The sequence below is a fragment of the Solanum stenotomum genome, chromosome 7 (genome assembly GCF_019186545.1).
Source record: "Solanum stenotomum isolate F172 chromosome 7, ASM1918654v1, whole genome shotgun sequence".
Taxonomy (NCBI): domain Eukaryota; kingdom Viridiplantae; phylum Streptophyta; class Magnoliopsida; order Solanales; family Solanaceae; genus Solanum; species Solanum stenotomum.
Window position 1 is genome coordinate 29,671,984 of NC_064288.1, and position 18,535 is coordinate 29,690,518.

Consider the following 18,535-nt stretch of genomic DNA (forward strand, 5'->3'; position numbering starts at 1 on the left):
ACTTTGTTTCTGGACTTCCTCGCACCCAAAGAAATCATGATGCAATATGGGTCATTGTGGACAGGCTAACCAAGAGTGCTCACTTCTTAGCAATCAGAATGGATTACTCACTTGAGCGTTTAGCCGAATTGTACATTAGTGAGATTGTAAGACTACATGGTATCCCTATGTCTATTGTATCTGATCGAGACCTAAGGTTTACATCTAGATTTTGGGGTAGCTTGCAGGAAGCTTTGGGTACTAAGCTGAAATTTAGCACTTTGTTCCATCCTCAAACAGACGGCCAGTTGGAAAGAGTGATACAAATTTTGGAGGATATGTTTCAAGCTTGCATTATGGAGTTTGAGGGTAGTTGGGACAAACACTTGGCTTTGATAGAATTTGATATAATAATAGCTACCAATCGAGTATTGGAATGCCTCCCTATGAAGCCCTATACGGAAGGAAATGTCGGACCCCTCTTTGTTGGAGCGAAGTTGGGGAAAGAAAGCTTATTGGTCCTGAGATTGTGCAACAAACAAAGGACAAGGTAAAAATTATCAAGGATCGTCTAAAGATTTCTTCGGATAGACAAAAGTCGTACGCTGATCTTAAAAGGCGTGACATTGAATATCAAGTGGGAGATAAAGTATTCTTAAAGGTGTCTCCATGGAAAAAGACTATGAGATTTGGCCAGAAGGGAAAGCTTAGTCCCCGATTTATTAGACCTTATGAGATACTTGAAAGGGTTGGACCAGTTGCATATAAATTAACTTTGCCACCGGAGTTAGAGAAGATCCACAATGTCTTTCATGTTTCTGTGCTCAAAAGATATCGTTCTGATCCATCGCATGTTCTTCCAGTTGAATCTATTGAGGTTAATCCTGACTTGACTTATAATGAAGAACCTATCCGAATTGAAGCTCGAGAAGTAAAGCAACTTAGAAACAAGAGAATCCCCTTAGTAAAGGTGCTTTGGAGGAACCATTCTCGAAAAGAAGCTACCTGGGAAAGAGAAGAGGACATGAGGACCCAGTATCCGAACTTGTTCCGGGACTAGTGTAAGGTAAATTTCGAGACGAAATTTCTATAAGGGGGAGAGAGTTGTAACACCCCTAAATATTTCCCAAGAGTCACATGTCGATTTACCATTGCTTAATTACTACAATATGTTTTACTCTCATTTTAGGAACTTGAAATGTTGTGATAATTGCTAACTTGCTTAACATAAATTGTGATCGTAATTTAAGGGATTGTGATGGGGTGTTTAGGTTATATTCTAATTAGAATTATGTATAACTTTAAAAGGAGATGAGGAGTATATATATATATGTATGCATTTTGGGCAGCACACAAATTTTTGGGCAGCACCTTTGAAGGACAGCTGCCCAAGGGATAAACATCACTTGTTTGACTATATATTTTCTCCCCTCCTTTAGTAATTTCGTTTTCCTCAAGCCTTAGAACCTTAGAAACATATCTAAATAGATTTTTCTTCAAAATCACAAGATAAAACTTGGTTCTTTTGGCTGGAATTCGAGACACACACTTTTTTTGGGTAAGTGACGAAATTTGTTCATGTGCTGGGTAGTGATTGGTAATTTATGCATATCTCGTCCTCTAGAAATCCGTTTACAGTAAATAAATATGATTTAGAAATCTAATTCGTAGACCTACAACTCTTATGTTTATGTAAAACTCTGATTTAGCTGTTATGGACTCGAAATATTGGACGCAAAATAGGAAAAGTTCTGTCCAGATTTTGAAATTAGAAATCCTGTATGGACAGTTGTTAGTGTTTTGAATATATCTTTTTATAAAAAATATATATTACGGCAATTCTTGTTTTTTTGCAACCTTAGGAGGTGTAGCTACATCTTTCATGGGGGCTATAAAGTCTAGTTTTGCCGTTTTCCTTTTCAAATTTAAGTTGTGACATAAGGTACTACGCTCGCCAGAATCACTGTTTTGGGAACATAGTCGTGTTTGTATAGGCTAAGCTTACTTGTGATGATAATTCTGTTTTACACCAATATAATTGAGCTGCTGGGAATTAAAAAAGTTATTTAATTGTATTTTTTAAGGTTGTATATACTCGTGAACAAGTTGAGGACCTTGATACGTTGTGGTCTACGGTTTGAACACTTGAAGTTGTATTGGACTGTTTCTTTGCTAAAGCACTGAGGTTTGTGTATAAACTTGTATTTGCGCTCTTTTAACTGCTACTATATCTGAAATTTGATCTTGGTACATTGGTTACTCTTGTCAGTTTGCATTGTTGTATTGGTATCTTTTGAGAAGTTAAAGACGCTTGTGTAACTCGCCCACTTGTATGGATTGTTTGATCACCTAGAACTCTTTTTGGGACCTTGTCCTTCTTGTGGCTGTGACTTTGTCACTATTGGCATGCCATCTTGACTCTGGATTTTTAGTTCGTCTTAAGTGTGGAAGTTGTCCATTTTAAGTACGAATTAGAAAGCCATTTTTAATATAGTTCTTGGTTCTCTTGATTATTGGGATTTGACCCTTCTTGATATAGGGTGTTGACCCTTCTTGATACTTGTTTGTGCTTGGTGTGAAGACATGATGTACATATTGGGCGAGCCTTGTTATTGAATCTCTTGGAAAATGGTGCTATGAGCGTTCTTGATAATTGGACCTCTAAATATCGAACTTGATACTTTTGATATATTGTTTACTTGATTTATTTATTATGTTTGATTATGCTGCCCATGACTTGAGAAAGGTAGTTTTGTGAATTTGATGGCTCCGAACCTATAGTTTTACACCACTAAGCTATATGCTTAGCGATAGTTGTTTCTATCGTAGGGAATGAGCGAGTGGATGCATGAAGCTAGCCATTGGAGAGGAAAATTTTGAGAGCCTTAAGGAAGATCACATTTGCATATAGGCATCTATATTTTGTATAAACCTTGGGATTTGTACATGATCTATGTGTTGTATATTTACATGGAATTTTGAGGACTAATTTGATCATGTCACCATGGGTTATAATATAAGCATGACTCTATGTTTTGTTTTTTTGGGGTGTGTAAGCCCAAGTCTTGTAATATATTAAAATTTACCACTAATTTTGAATAAATGTGTGAAGCATGAACCACCTAGTTTGGGTACTTGGAAGTTGGTAATATTTTTTTTATGTCATTTTTTTGTTCTAATGTGAGTACAATATATGCATAAAAATCTTGTGAGTTATTGACTTATATTATTTCAGAAGGGTCTCTACAAGGTTGGAGATGCCCTAAATGATGAAGAAGAGGAGACTATTTATAGAGAAGGGTGAGGGCTGAAAAAATGGGAGAAACGGGAGGGGTTTTTGGTGAATTCAAATTTGAATTTCGAATTTCCCTAAGAGATAAGGTTGCTGTTGGAATTTTGTACGAATCTTATATAGGAAACAAGAGGAGAGCCGCTTGATTTGAGCGAAGGACAAGAGAGGAAGGATATGGGGACACGCGGAGGATTCGAGAATATTCTCATACGAACGGATAATGAGAGAGATAGGACGACGCGGGCTGCTTGATTTTTTTGACTGGATCACGACTTTCGGGTCGATTCTGGGTTTGTGTCGCGCTGCTGTGCTGTTGCTAGTTCGCGTTGAGGAAGAAGGAGAACAACGTATAGGGGTCTTTTGGCTTTTGTTGCACGAGCTGGTTCTGGGTTTCTAATGAGAGCAAAAGGGGTTGGGTTGGGTCGAGAATAAAAGAATTAGGTTGAGAAAGGTTAATTGATTGAATTAAGAGGGGGCTAATTCATTTAGTGGGCTGCTGGGATTGGATAGAATTTGGGCCGGTAGGACTGAAGATTAGGCCCAAAACTTGGTCTCAAATGGGTTCAAGGTGAGGTCAACAATGGGTTATATTTTGGAGTTTAAGAAATAGCCAAATTGAGTTAAATTATCCAACTCGGCTAAATCCTAAATAAGACAAATTAATATTAATTAATTAACGAGCTTCTTAATCTTAACGAAATAAAATAATTAACTTAATTGTAAACTAATGATTCAAAATTATAATCATAATTTAAACTAAACTAATTTAATAAAATACTTACTAAAATTAAAATATTTTTGAGATTATTTTCGAAATGTTTACAAAATATACGAACTATATACAAAATTATATAAAACATATAGATTACTTAAAAATTATAAAAATGATAAAATTAGTTAAAAGTAACTTGAAAAATATTTTGCACTTTATAAAAACTAATTATTTAAAATCATTTGGAATTTAAGAAGTTCAGTGATTAATCTATATTGTGGAGGTCCAAAATTGGGTGTCAACACAACTTGTACTTTCAGTTATATCAGTTGTTAGGATGTTGTGGGTCTTGTCCCAACTTTCATCTTTGTCAGTTAGAGGCTTTATAGATAGACAGTAGAGTTTCAGAAGTCTGTTCATTTATTTTGTTAAATGTTTTAAAGACTTAAGTTGCCTATTGTTGGCTAGTTGAAAATTCTATTTATATTCGGAGTAAATAATTTGAGTTTCATGAATTATATTCAGCTTTTAAATTTTTGTATGCTTAAGTTAGTCTTCTGCTTGTAGTTAGCTAGGATGGGGGTTCGTTTGGGGACCAGCAATAGTTCTTGAGTATCGGCCACGTCCAGGGTGTAGACTCAGGTCGTGACATGTTTAAGGGACTTCATGAGCGTATTATATTTTTTTAGGCTAGTCATTTAGTAACGGGATCAATACTTGTGTGGTATAGGCAATATCTGGAGTGGTTTGACAATTGAAAGTTGAATGATTAAAAGAATGGCTAGATAATGAACACTGTAACTTTGAAAAATACAATTAGTAAAGTTGTCATAAAAATACAATTGGTTGGAGCAATCAAATACATTCTCAACTGGAATTTACTATCACTAGTTCCTTAGGTCGTTACATAAAAAAATGCTTACAGTACAAGTATGTTCTTTATTAGAGGTTTTTTTACGATAAGAAAATAGAGTTCATCATCTTATCACTGTAAGACTTTTATGCAGTCTTTGTGAAATTAGTAATATCGCATCTTCGTTTGAGTGTTTAAATTTGTAGATTTATGAAATTTTCCGGTTGGGACGTTTAAATCGGAGTGTTCACGGACACAGTGCCACGTGGAACTCTTATCCCCTGTAAACTGGTGCTAGAATGAGTTTATGAATGAGTTTTTTGGGCAACAAACATGGATCTTGGTTGCCCTAATGACAAACTTTGAGGATGCATTCGATAACAAAATTGTCATTACTATGAAAACTTAATAGTAAGATGAATTTCACTCTTTCAAAATGAATGGGCTAGCTTACAAGTTGACGTAACAGTGAAAATAATAAATTCACTATTTCAATAATTTTTAATTGCCTATTCTTGTGCTAGATTGTGTGAGCTTACAATCGAATCCATCTACTAAGACAACATTTGTTGATTGTCTTTGACTTATGCGAACTCTAATGAGCAAACTTTTATAATGATAAATTTTAAACTTTAATCTTTTGATTAAATTTTTAAAATCATTTCAAGATAAAATTTTGATTGTTAGACCAACATTCAAATATATATATATATATAAGTTTTTAGTTGATTAATACATGGGATAATCGGATAGCACCCACACTACCCAACTGAGCTTCATTAACATCATTCAAATTGCTGATGTCGTCATTATGTCCAAGCTGACTAGCGTTTCTTCCGTTGACACTCATTTGGTCACCTGTTCAAAGGCAACCAACGAAAAACAAAAGTAAATTGGTTCAACTACAACACAATAAGATCACAACCAAACTTCACTAAAAGAATTCTAAACACCACTTCCCGGAAGCGGCGCCATTTTTGATAACGCTCAACTACACTTCATCCAATTCTAAGTGTAGTCGGTCGCAATCAAGTATAAACCCAACGAAGAATTGGGGTCGATCCCACAGGGAGTGATACGAAATGGAATTCAAATATGAAGTAAAAGGTCTATTCTAGTCGTTAGTAGAAGTAAACATTATCAAAACTATTAAAATAAATTGAAGGGGTTGAAAACTAGTGTCAAATGGGGGGGGGGGGTTAAAGTGACACTTAACAACCACAAAAATAGGGGAGTAATCGAGTAGAGAGGATTCTCGGGGATGTGATTGATTAGATGCTGATTTCACTATATGGGTGATTAGAATTTACTAACATATGCTGAATTTTAGTGGGTAGACTAGGCTTTAAATGTGATAGACATCTCTCGATCAACTAGCACGATTCAGGCGAGTTCTCTTGAACCTCAACAATATAAATAGCCCGAAACCTCAATTAATCTACTCTCTCAATCTAGATTGGTAGGATCGAGTTCAGATTCACTCTCCCGAGCTGAATCAACGATAACCCAATCACTACAATCATCAATTGATAGTCTTAATTCTAGAACCTATTTCTCAAACAAGCCTAGAATACTAAGTTAGAATTGCATTTGCAACTACAATTCATGGATTAAAACACAACTATCAATCAAACCCACATCAGATCAATATTGAAATCAGTAAATACTAACACCCATAAGCTAATTAAACAATTAATCACATGATTACACCATCAAGTATGGGGTTTTAGCCACACATTATAAAAAGCAAGAAAATATTACCAACTAGATTATTCATCAGTTGGGTAACAAAATTTCAGTCTTCACAATGCTTGGAACCAACTTAAAATCAAAACCCAATTCGAAATTCTACTAAAAAACATCTAAGAAAAGTGTTTGGATCAAAACCCAGAGTTAGAATGAGTCTTAACTTTCGAAACTTGAAGAACTCTGTAGAAATTCTTTTAAAAATCATATTTATACTTTTCTAGATTTTCAGGTTGGACCAGTCGGCGAAGTAAGTCGTCCATCGCCGACCAAGTTGGCGATGTGCCAAGTGTCTCTCTTCATCGCCTTCTTGACTTGCCTCTTTACCATTCAACTTATGTAACTTTCGGCGGTCAGGGTCCTTGTCGCCGATCCATTCGGTCGTTCGCCGAAGTGTCCTTTCCATCGTCAAGTTGTCTTTCCTCTAGTGCTCGAGAATTGCATTGTTCTCAAAAATGGCAAGTGTCGAGATTTGCATGTGCCCGAGAATTGCATTGTGCCCGAGGTATTGTATGAGCCCAAAGAGTGCACTGAGCCCGAGATTTTCATGATCCCAAGATATTGCACGTGCTTGAAGATTGCATGAGCCCAAAAAATTGCATTGTACCCGAGATTACATGTGTCTAAGATTGTATTGTGCCCGAGATTACATGTGTCTAAGATTGTATTGTGCCCGAGATCGCATGTGCCTGAGAACTGCATTGTGCCCAGAAAATTACATTTTACTCGAGATATCGCATGTGACAGAAGGATGGATGAGCTCGAGATATTTGCATGTACCCAAAGATATTAATATGCCCAAATATTGCATTGTGTCCTAAACGTTCCATTAGGGCAGAGAAATTCTTGAGTTCGAAAGTTACATTGTGCCCAGAATCGTACCTACACTGAACTCGAAAGTTATATTGATCCCAAAGACTATTGGAGATACTATTTCTTCGATTCATGTAGGTCACATATATCTCAAAGAAATACATCGTATGGAGCTTCTATCGAAACAAGCCACAAGTATCAATATATGCCTGAATTACATCAAAACAAATATACTCTCTTTACTCATTATTTATATTCTGGAAGGCATCATTGTCCAAAGGCACCATCTTTCATGGCCTAAGTATTTAATTTCTGTTTATCATGATCCGAAGGTGTCATAGTCTAAGGGTGTCATTTTCAAGGCCCACAAACAACATTTCATGACCCGAGATTTAATTTTGCGTATCATGACCCTACACATCATAGCCTAAGAAATCATCTTCATCGTCTTAAGGAAAACATCATGGTTGATATGGGAAATTTCATCATGTTTATACTTCATCTTTTACTTGATATATCTGTCCTAATCATTTTATTTAGTCGTATCACAAGCTATAGGTTTGAAGATTGCAGACAAGATCAAATGCCCTTTAAAATACGATTTTCATGCTTATACAAATTGCAACAAAGGCCCTCTCAACTTGTTGCTACTTATATAATCCATTAGGCTATCGTTCCACCTCTCTACTCTAATCCTATCTATTCAAGATGATATTGCTTTTGTCCGAATATCGTACTATTTTCCAATTTTAGGAGCTTCGTTTGCTCCTAAATCGAGAACTGCACACGGCCTATTTCTCGTATAACCAAAGATATGTAGGAAACTCAAAATCAAAGTCTCGACCATCTATTTTTTCCAACCATACGTCATTTCAACTGATCTCACTGACATCTTTCGTTAGTCGAATAAAATCGGCTACTATGTCAACGTTGGTTGCCCGACAATTCATCCTTCATTCTCAAGCAACCATGGGATAACTGTTGACACCCAATTTTGACCGACCTATAACCCTTTCAGAATTGCTATCCGATATGTATTTTTTAAAAATATCTACTTTTAGTACGTGTTTAAGATTTTAATCAATTTTGTCCAAATAACCATTTACTTTATCATTGATAATTTACAAAATTATTGTAATTATTACTGTTAAAATTATTATATTTATCGATAGTTAAAATCGAAATAATTACTTTACTTATTTATTTAAATGTCTTTAATATTTAGGTGTTTAGTTTATTTGAAAATACTTTATATGTGAAATATTTTATTAATTGAATAACATTCTCTTAAATCATTTAAATCATAACATGTTCTATCCAATTTCATTTCAATTCCAACCCTTTCTTATTTAATCTATTTCAATTTTAGCCTTTTAATTCAATTCTCATTTCAATTGTAGCCACTTGTTTATTCCAATTGTGACCCTTTTTGTTCTTAATATATTAATAATATAGCTCATCTGATCAATATAATAAAAGAATTATTTTTTTAATATTATCCCGCCATCTTTTAATCTAATATGAAAGATCAGATCTCAACCCTTCATCTCAATCAATTCAACGGTCCATATTGAATCTTGCTCCACTTCCCTATTTTAACTACACAAAAGACCCCAAAATCCTAACTTTAAATCATTCTCTTTCTCCTTTCCTCTAGAACCGCCGCCCAAAACCTCTATCTCTTTCTCTTGCCACAGTAAAGACTACCAACGAAACGAAAAAAGCCTCTGGCAAGACCAGCAGCCGTTGGCCGCCTCTGCTCCGCTCTTCTTTCTTCTCCGACCAGTGAACTCCAACAACCAGCCAACGAAAACAGCAACAATGAACGAGAACAACAACAACTCCGACCAGTGAAGCAACGACCTCAGGCGGCCCTTCGCTCTCCTCCATTCTTTGGTGAAATCCCACATCAACGGCGAGCTTCAAGCCCAACGGCTTCGACCAGCGGCTCCAACCAAAGGCATAACGATGCTGAGCAACACCTACATATAGGTTTAGTCAGTTTAGAGCTTGTGGTTCATTGAAAGCGGGTCTGCTAAGTGTTAGAACAAAAATACTCAAGAAACTGATTTGAAGAATAAAAATAGAGTGAACTTATAAAATTCCAGCTATGTATTAATTTGCATAAGATCTAAATTTATACAAGGAAAAACCTAACCATTTCCTATCTAGTAGCCACTTACAAAGTGGATGTTAAAACTAAATAAGAACATGTGCCACTAACAACCATAAAAGGGGCCACTAACAGCCATTAAAGGGGCCACTAACTTCAGAAAGTTGAGCAACTAAAGTTGACTAAGTCTAGCTAGAAAATAGGAAGCACTAAATTGAAACAAGTAAAAAACAGTAAAAATAATAAGCTGGAAAAAATGCCAATTGTCTAACACTCCTCCTTGGCATTTTTGTGGCAAACACCAATTCGTTGCCTCAGATCTTCAAGCCTTTCCTTTGGCAATGACTTAGTGAAAATGTCAGCTAGCTGGTTCTCAGATGAACAATGAACAAGCAATACTTCATTAGATTGTTGGACTTCTCTAATAAAATGAAACTTGATCTTGATATGCTTAGTTCGACCATGAAACACTGTATTTTTTGAGATTGAAACTGCTGAACTGTTGTCACACATGATCTTGGTAGCTTCTGTTTGTTCATGGCCCAAGTCCTTCAACATCTTCCTTAGCCAAATAGCTTGATTCACAACAGATGCAACAACTATGTGCTCAGCTTCTGCTGTTGATTGACCTGTAGTTTCTTGTTTCCTAGAGCTCCAACTAAAACAACTTGTCCCCAAATAGAAAAGATATCCAGAGGTGCTTCTGGAATCAACTCTGCCAACCCAATCACTATCAGAGTACCCGATCAGGTTCATAGTTACTTCGGCAGATGTTGGGAAAAAAGTTCCAAACTTGCTGGTTCCTTTAATATACCTTAACACTCTTTTAGCCGCTGTGAAGTGTGTGTCTCTAGGCGAATGCATGAACCTAGAGAGCAAACTTATAACAAATAGAATGTCAGGTCTGCTTGCGGTTAGATATAGAAGACTGCCAATTAAGCTTCTATACATACTATCATCCACTTTTTCGAAATCCTCATCCTTGCCAAGCTTCACACCAGTAGAGATTAGAGTACTCACAGGTTTGCAGTCTTGCATTTTAAACATGTTTAGAATATTCGAAATGTATTTCTGCTGGCATATGAAAATTCCATCACTGAACTGCAACACTTCCATGCCAAGAAAGTACTTCATGACTCCAAGATCAGTCATTTCAAAGATTTTCTCCATTTCATCCTTGAACCTTTGGATTAGTTCAATTTTGCTTCCTGTCACAAGCATGTCATCCACATAAATTGAGACAATTAAGGACTCACCTACAGTGACTTTCACATATAGAGTAGCTTCACTTTGACTTCTACTAAAACCAAGTTGGATGAGATGATTGTCCATCCTCTCATACCATGCCCTTGGGGCTTGTTTTAGGCCATACAAGGCCTTCGTTAAGAGATAAACTTGATCCTTTTTTCCAGGAATTGAGAAACCATCAGGTTGCTCTACATAGATCTCTTCAGCAAGCAAACCATTCAAAAAAGCCGATTTGACATCAAGTTGATGAATTTGCCAGGAACTATGAGATGCAAATGCAAGAATAAGCTTGATTGTATCATACCTTGCTACAGGAGCAAATGTTTCCTGGTAATCCACACTATATTGTTGTGCGTATCCCTTCACCACTAATCTAGCCTTATGTTTGCAAATTGTTCCATCAGGATTGAGTTTTGTCTTGAAAATCCATTTTACACCAATCACCTTGCGATTTCTAGGTCTGTCAACAAGCTGTTAGGTTCTGTTCTTCTCGATCATGTCTAGTTCATCTTGCATAACTCTCCTCCATTCCTGAGAGTCTTGTGTTGCAACATAGCTTGTTGGTTCAGAGGTAACCAAGTTACATCGCTGATAGACATCTTTCAAGGATCCAGTTCTCCTTACTGGTACATCATCCACTAGTTCATCTTTTGAAAGTTGAGGTTGCTCTTTTGAAAATAAATAAGAATAAGAGGTCTTTTGATTTTTCCAATCCCAACTAGCTGCTTCATCAAACTTCACTTCTCGGCTGAGAATTAGTTTTTCTGATTTCAAACAGAAAATCCTGTAACCTTTGGATGAACTATAACCCATAAATATGCCTTTATGAGCCTTGTTGTCCAGCTTAGTCCTCTTTGTTTCTGGAACTTGATAATAACATATACACCAAAGATTCTGAGATGGCGTATTGATGGTTTGTTCCCACACCAAGCTTCATATGGAGTCAGGTCCTGCAAAGCCTTAGTAGGCAATCTGTTCAGCAAATATACAGAGGTATTAACTGCCTCCACCCAAAACTGATCTGGGATCTTTCTTTTGAGGAAAAGACATCTGGCCATCTCCATTACTGTCCTATTCTTCCTTTCAGACACGCCATTTTGTTGTGGAGTGTATGGTAATGTCAATTGGCGTTCAATACATGTGCTATTACAAAACTCCACAAACTGAGAAGAAGTATGTTCTCCTCCATTATCAGACCTTAAAGCCTTAATACTAAGATTACATTGATTTTCTACTAAAGCTTTAAATTGTTTAAAAACATAAAAGACTTCACTCTTCAGTCTAATGAAATAAACCCAACACATTCTGGTGTAGTCATCAATAAAGAGGAGAAAGTATTTGTTACCACTCAATGAATCTGTTTTCATTGGGCCGCAAACATCCATATGAATGAGCTGAAGTTTTTGGTTAGCTCTCTATACTTGATTTGCTTGATATGGCAATTTTGTTTGCTTTCCCTGTTGGCAAGTTTCACAAACTTGAGCATTAGAAAGAAATTCAGGCATATTTTCCACTAGCTCCTTCTTTTTCATCTCTGCGATGCTTCTCAGATTGAAGTGACCAAACCTTTTGTGCCATAGGTTTGTACATGTTTGTGAAGTAATAGTGTAAGCCTGCTCAGTTATTTTCTCCCAATCAACTGAAAACATTATGTTGCTCATCTTGACATAAAATAATTCTACTCCAGAATGGTCAGAAACAACACATTCACAATTCTTAAAATGCAGAGAATAATTATTTTCAAGCATTTTTCCAACACTCAACAAATTTTGACTCATATCAGGTGTGTACAAAACATCAGGAATAGTTTTGAAACCTGATATTGTCGAGATAGACACTGTACCTCTGCCTTTGACTTTTACTGCCTCACCGTTTCCCACTTTTACTTTAGATTTGTATGTATCATCGAGGAATTTGAACATTTCAGCATCATTGCACATGTGATGTGTGCAACCACTATCAAGAACCCATGAATCAGAGGATTCATTGATTGAAAAGTATGAAACTGCAAAGAGTTGCTCCTCATGTGCATCTGCAGCTTCTGCTACTTGTGCTTGCAAAGCACCAGAGGCCTTTGCTATTGATTTGCAGACCTTGGATATGTGCCCCGTCTGCTTACAGTTGCCTCATATAGCATCGACCCTCCACCAACAGTACTTCTCCAGATGCGTAGTTCTTTTACAATGTTTGCACGGAGGGAACTTTTGCTTCACATCTCCACTATTATTTCCTCCATCATGCTTGCCCTTATTCTTTTGGTTGACCTGTTGCTTTCCTTTACCAAATATTTGTTTTAGTACAGAGAAAGCTCCTTCAGTGAACTTGTCCCGTCTCATAGTCCTCCTTTGTTCTTGTGCTTGAAGAGCACTCATTAGTTCACCTAATGAAAGTTTGCCCAGGTCCTTGGATTCTTCAAGAGAGGAAATCTTAGATTCAAACCTCTCAGGAAGAGTCATAAGAACTTTGGAAGAGTCACAAGAACTTTCTCCACAATTCGTTTGTCTGTAAATTCTTCACCAAGAAGTCTAATGTTATTAACAATTAAGGAGATTCGATCAGCATACTTACTGATTGTTTCATCGTCCTGCATATTCAAGCACTCGAACTCTCTTTTCAGGTTCAACAATTGCATTTGACGTGTTCTATCGCTGCCTTGATATTCCTCTTTCAACCTATCCCAAGCCTCTTTTGTTGTTTTGCAAGCCATGATTCTGTAAAACACAGAATCTGCCACAGCATTCTGCATAAGCGACTTGGCTTTAGATTTCTTTGCCTTCTCTTCGTTGTTGGATTTGATTTGAGCCAAAGTAGGATTTTCTGGTAGAGCAGCAGGTGGTTTATCTTCCGTCACAGTTTCCCAAAGTTCATAGGCTTCCAGAAAAGCTTGCATCTTCACACATCAGATTTGGTAATTTTCACCGGTGAAAGTGAATGGTGGATTTAAAGGTAGGTTGTTGGATGCCATTTGTGTTGTAGGTTAAAACTTTTTGGTCTTGTAAGATCAACTAGAGGCTCTGATGCCATTGTTAGAACAAAAATACTCAAGAAACTGATTTGAAGAATAAAAATAGAGTGAACTTATAAAATTCCAGCTATGTATTAATTTGCATAAGATCTGAATTTATACAAGGAAAAACCTAACCATTTCCTATCTAGTAGCCACTTACAAAGTGGATGTTAAAACTAAATAAGAACATGTGCCACTAACCATAAAAGGGGCCACTAACAACCATTAAAGGGGCCACTAACTTCAGAAAGTTGAGCAACTAAAGTTGACTAATCTAGCTAGAAAATAGGAAGCACTAAACTGAAATAAGTAAAAAAAAGTAAAAATAATAAGCTGGAAATAATGCCAATTGTCTAACACTAAGATCTGTCCAAGGTACGAATTTCTTTGCTTAATCTTTATGCGTGTCACTGTTAAACATGAAAACTTGTAGGATCTTAAAATTTTAGATTTAATTGTATGTGAGCTTTCTTTTCTTAGATTGTTTCTTCTGTTGCTCAAATTCATGTATGAATGATTCATTAACATACGATTCTGATGTCCTTATTCTTCTTTGTGGTGAAGTTAATTTATGAAGTTGACTAATTAAATAAGGCCTGAATATATGTTCTCTATGTTTACTTGTCAATATTTCTTGCATATAATGGATCTAATAATTTGGATTACCTTGCTTTGAATTGATATGATTGTTTAATACGAATTGATTATTTTACTGATCTAAAGTTTTCATATAATAAATGCTTAAGTTTATCTTTTGTACCATATATAACTCTTATCAAATTTTCTTCTTACTTTTCTGATTACGGTAAATTTATTATAATAGTTGGATATTGATACTTGGCTTTATGGTCGATTATGATAAGTATAGACCATCATTTGGATTCGTGATATCAGAATTATCTGTAATGGTAAATTGAAGTTGCATAATATTTTTAGTTGTTGTGAATATATTTATTAATTTATTGTTACACTTTATTGATCCAATACTATTCCTTTCCTTAAAAAAATGTTTCTCCTTCCATGATTTTATATTGGTAATTTGCTGGTCACTCCTTATTGATATTTCTTTCCCTTATTTAAATGGTGCATATTCTCAATTGCTTTATTTTTGGAAAAAATTGTGGCCGATTATGGTAAAATATTTTATTGATTGATACACTTTTATTTAAGAAAAACAATCCCATAATTGCTACCTTTTATTCCTTTTTCCTTTACTGTTAGCCCTTATGGTTACTATATAAAGATACCATTCTCATCAGCTATTTACACACTTTAACAATAATAATAAAAAAAACACTCTCTACTCTACAAAAAGAAACAAGAATTATTGCAAATTGTAGAGTCTTTTCTTTGTTGTGTTGGTGTTTCGTGTCGAATATTGTGTTAAATACTTCTTTGTTAATAATTAATTCTGAGTAACTGGTTAGTTCCCTTCACTTGTTTAATTTTTGTCTTGTATTGTTCGCATTGTTGTATGTTTGAAACAAATAAAAGGAAGCTTAGTTTGCTTATCCCTTCTTTCTCAATGTGTGATCTTATATGTTCTCTGACTTGTCTGATTTTTGTGTCTCGAATATTCTATGATTTTATTCATATAATTAATTTTATATATTATAACTTTGCCTTTATATATTTATGTGTTTTGGTAGTAGCTCTTTTGGTTTAGGAGGGTCAAACTTTTGTTAGTGCAAAATTTTAATGATAAACAATTTAAATCGTTTCAGGATTAGGTGATCATCAAACAGGAAAGAATCAAAGATAGAGATACAAAATCGTGCTCCTTAAATCAAGGAAGATTACCAAGCAAGAAAATTGAAGACCTTAAATCAAGGAAGCTGAAATACAGAGTACATATATCAAGGCAGATCTTAATTAGGATCAAATCAAAGAAAACCTAAATCAAAGCATATTTCAAATGGCTACATCTCAATTAAGGAAGGTGAAGATTATGAAGAATCTCCAACGGCAATTGAAGACTGAAGACTAACGACTAGCAGAAGATCTCAGGCGATTGAAGACTGAAGAATCAAGGCAAACAACTAGCAGAAGATCTCAATCAAATTGAGGCTAAATCAATGGAAAGGAAGATTAACCTCAATCTTTATTCTTGGAAAATAAGGATTCCCTGCCTTCTTTTCCAAGGATCAAATCTCTTGGGTTGCTATCTCTTCACAGGAATGATTCAAGCCTAAACACTATAAATATGCTCCATTTACAAACTGACAAGATATACAATCAAATCTGAATCATCTCAAACACTCCCTACTCTACTTTTGATAAGCATTGTATTACTTTGTTTTACTGTGTAAACAAAAAAGAGAAATATTGTTGGTAAGGCGTTGTATCAAAACAAAAGAGAGAAGAAACAGAGTGTAAACTGTGAAGTTACACTCAACTCTGTACACATATCAAAAGTTACAAAGTCTAGAAGAGAACACCCTTGCAATCCAAGGGGACTGGACGTAAGATCCACATTGGATCCCAACCAATATAAATTCCTTGTGTCAAGTTTATTTTACACATTTTTCAATTCTAGTTATACGTGTTAGCAAACTGTAGTCGACTGAGGTGTCTCTCAAGTCAACTACTCACAAAAGAAAATAAGAAAAAATAACAATTCACCCCCTCTTGCGCTTTCAATTGGTATTAGAGCCTCGTCTCACAAAGAACTGTCTAACAACTGGTGAGAAAAAGATCATGACACAACAAATCATGGGCGCACTATTCCAAGAAGGAACATCTCAAACCAGACCTCCTTACTTTAATGGAAAACACTTTTCCCATTGTAAAGTGAGAATGGAGACCTTTATAAAATCCTATGACGTAAAGGTCTGGAGAGTTATCAAGCTTGGTGATATTCCAATAACAACAAATTCTGATGGAGGTCAGTCTACTGCTACACCAAGTTTTGAGAACTACAATGATGAACAAATGGAAGTCATTCAAATAAACTCCAAAGCCAAAAATGTTATGTATAATGCAATTAGTGGGGAAGAATATGAAAAGATCTCTTGCTGGGATACTGCCAAATAAATGTGGGATAAACTGGAGGTTACTTATGAAGGAACTGACAAAGTCAAAGAAACTATCATCAGCCTTCTAATATATGAATACGAACTCTTTTCAATGAAGGAAGGAGAAACAATTGAAGGCATGTTTGCTCGACTAAGCAAGATCATTGGAGAACTAAAATCTTCAGGAAAAACATATCCTCCCATAGAATACATACGAAGAGTTCTTCGAAGTCTACCACCACAATGGCATGCTAAGGTAGTTGCGCTTGAAAGCATGAATTTAAGTACTCTAACCTATGATGAGGTAAGAGGAAATTTAATTGCTTTTGAGAAAACTCACATAAACAAAAAGAGCCAAGAAAAAAACAAAAAGAAAACTGTGGCATTCAAAGCAACTCATGAAGACAAAGGAGAAGATAAGTTAGTAGAGGAAGAAATTGCTTTGATCACTCGATCAGTCATGGAATCCTTCCGAAGATCCAGCAATAACAAAGGGGAAGAAACTTTGGAAAAGGAAAATATATTACGGATCAGCAAATAAACGATGAAAAATGCTATGAATGCGAAAAGTATGGACATATAGCCAGTGAATTTCCAGAAGCTAAGAAGAATCACTCCATGGAAAATCAAAAGAATAAAGTTGTAAGCAGTTGGAGTGATGAAGACAACTCAGAAAATGAACATGAAGAAATTGCAAACATATTCTTCATGACAATGGAGGAATGAAGCACTAAGGTATGTAATAATTGTAATGACTTGAAAAACTTACTGGATCGTGTTGTAACTGATTTAAATAAAATTCTAACTGATTTTCGAAATCTTCAAAATGACAAAAGAAATTTAGAAATAAAATTGAAAGTTAGTGAAGTAGAAAAAGATTTACTCTAAGAAGAAACTCATGAGTTAAAAACTACACTTGAAAATGTTCGAAATAAATCAATCTTTCTCAAATCCACTTCCAAAAACTATAAAGGCTCTAGAAGCAAAAGCTCCTCAGATGGAAATTATGTTAGCTGTATTCAGTCCTACAAGTCAACTGATTCAAAAACTAACAATAATGATTCTATTCTTGAAGAAGCTAATCTCAAACACTATCATTACTGTGGAAAGGCCGGACATTTGTCATACAATTGCAGGTTTCCAAATAATGTTACTTCTAAATGGATTTGGAAATCTAAAGGAAATCCAGAATGCTCTAACCTCAAAGGACCCAAAAAAATTTAGGTACCTAAAAGAAGATAATGACATTGTTTTTTCAGGAACACCGCAGGAAATCAAAAGGAAAATTGTATCTAGACAACAGGTGTTCAAATCATATGACGGGAGATAAAAACCTGTTCAAATCTGCTGCTCAATATAAAGGAGGAAGCATTCATTTCGGTGACAACTCCAAAGGAATTGTAATTGTCACGCCCCGAGCCTACACCATGAGCGGGACCGGCACCCGGAGACTATTTCTGGCCCCAAGCGAACCCTTGGCCTGACTTTCTTAACTCAGCGGAAACCTAACTCAACAGAATAACTTAATGCAAATGCAAGTTAACAAACAACTTACTTAAAAACATCTGGCCACAAAGGCAACTCGAATCTCAAAATAGGATATTTACATATATACATAGATAAGAGACTCAAAACTAACTGACTGACTGTCTATGAAGCCTCTAAAATACTGAGATGGATGTTGGGACAGACCCCACACATCCGAGTAAAAAAAAACTTAAGAACACAAATCAACCGAGTCCTCCGGAAAGCAAAGAG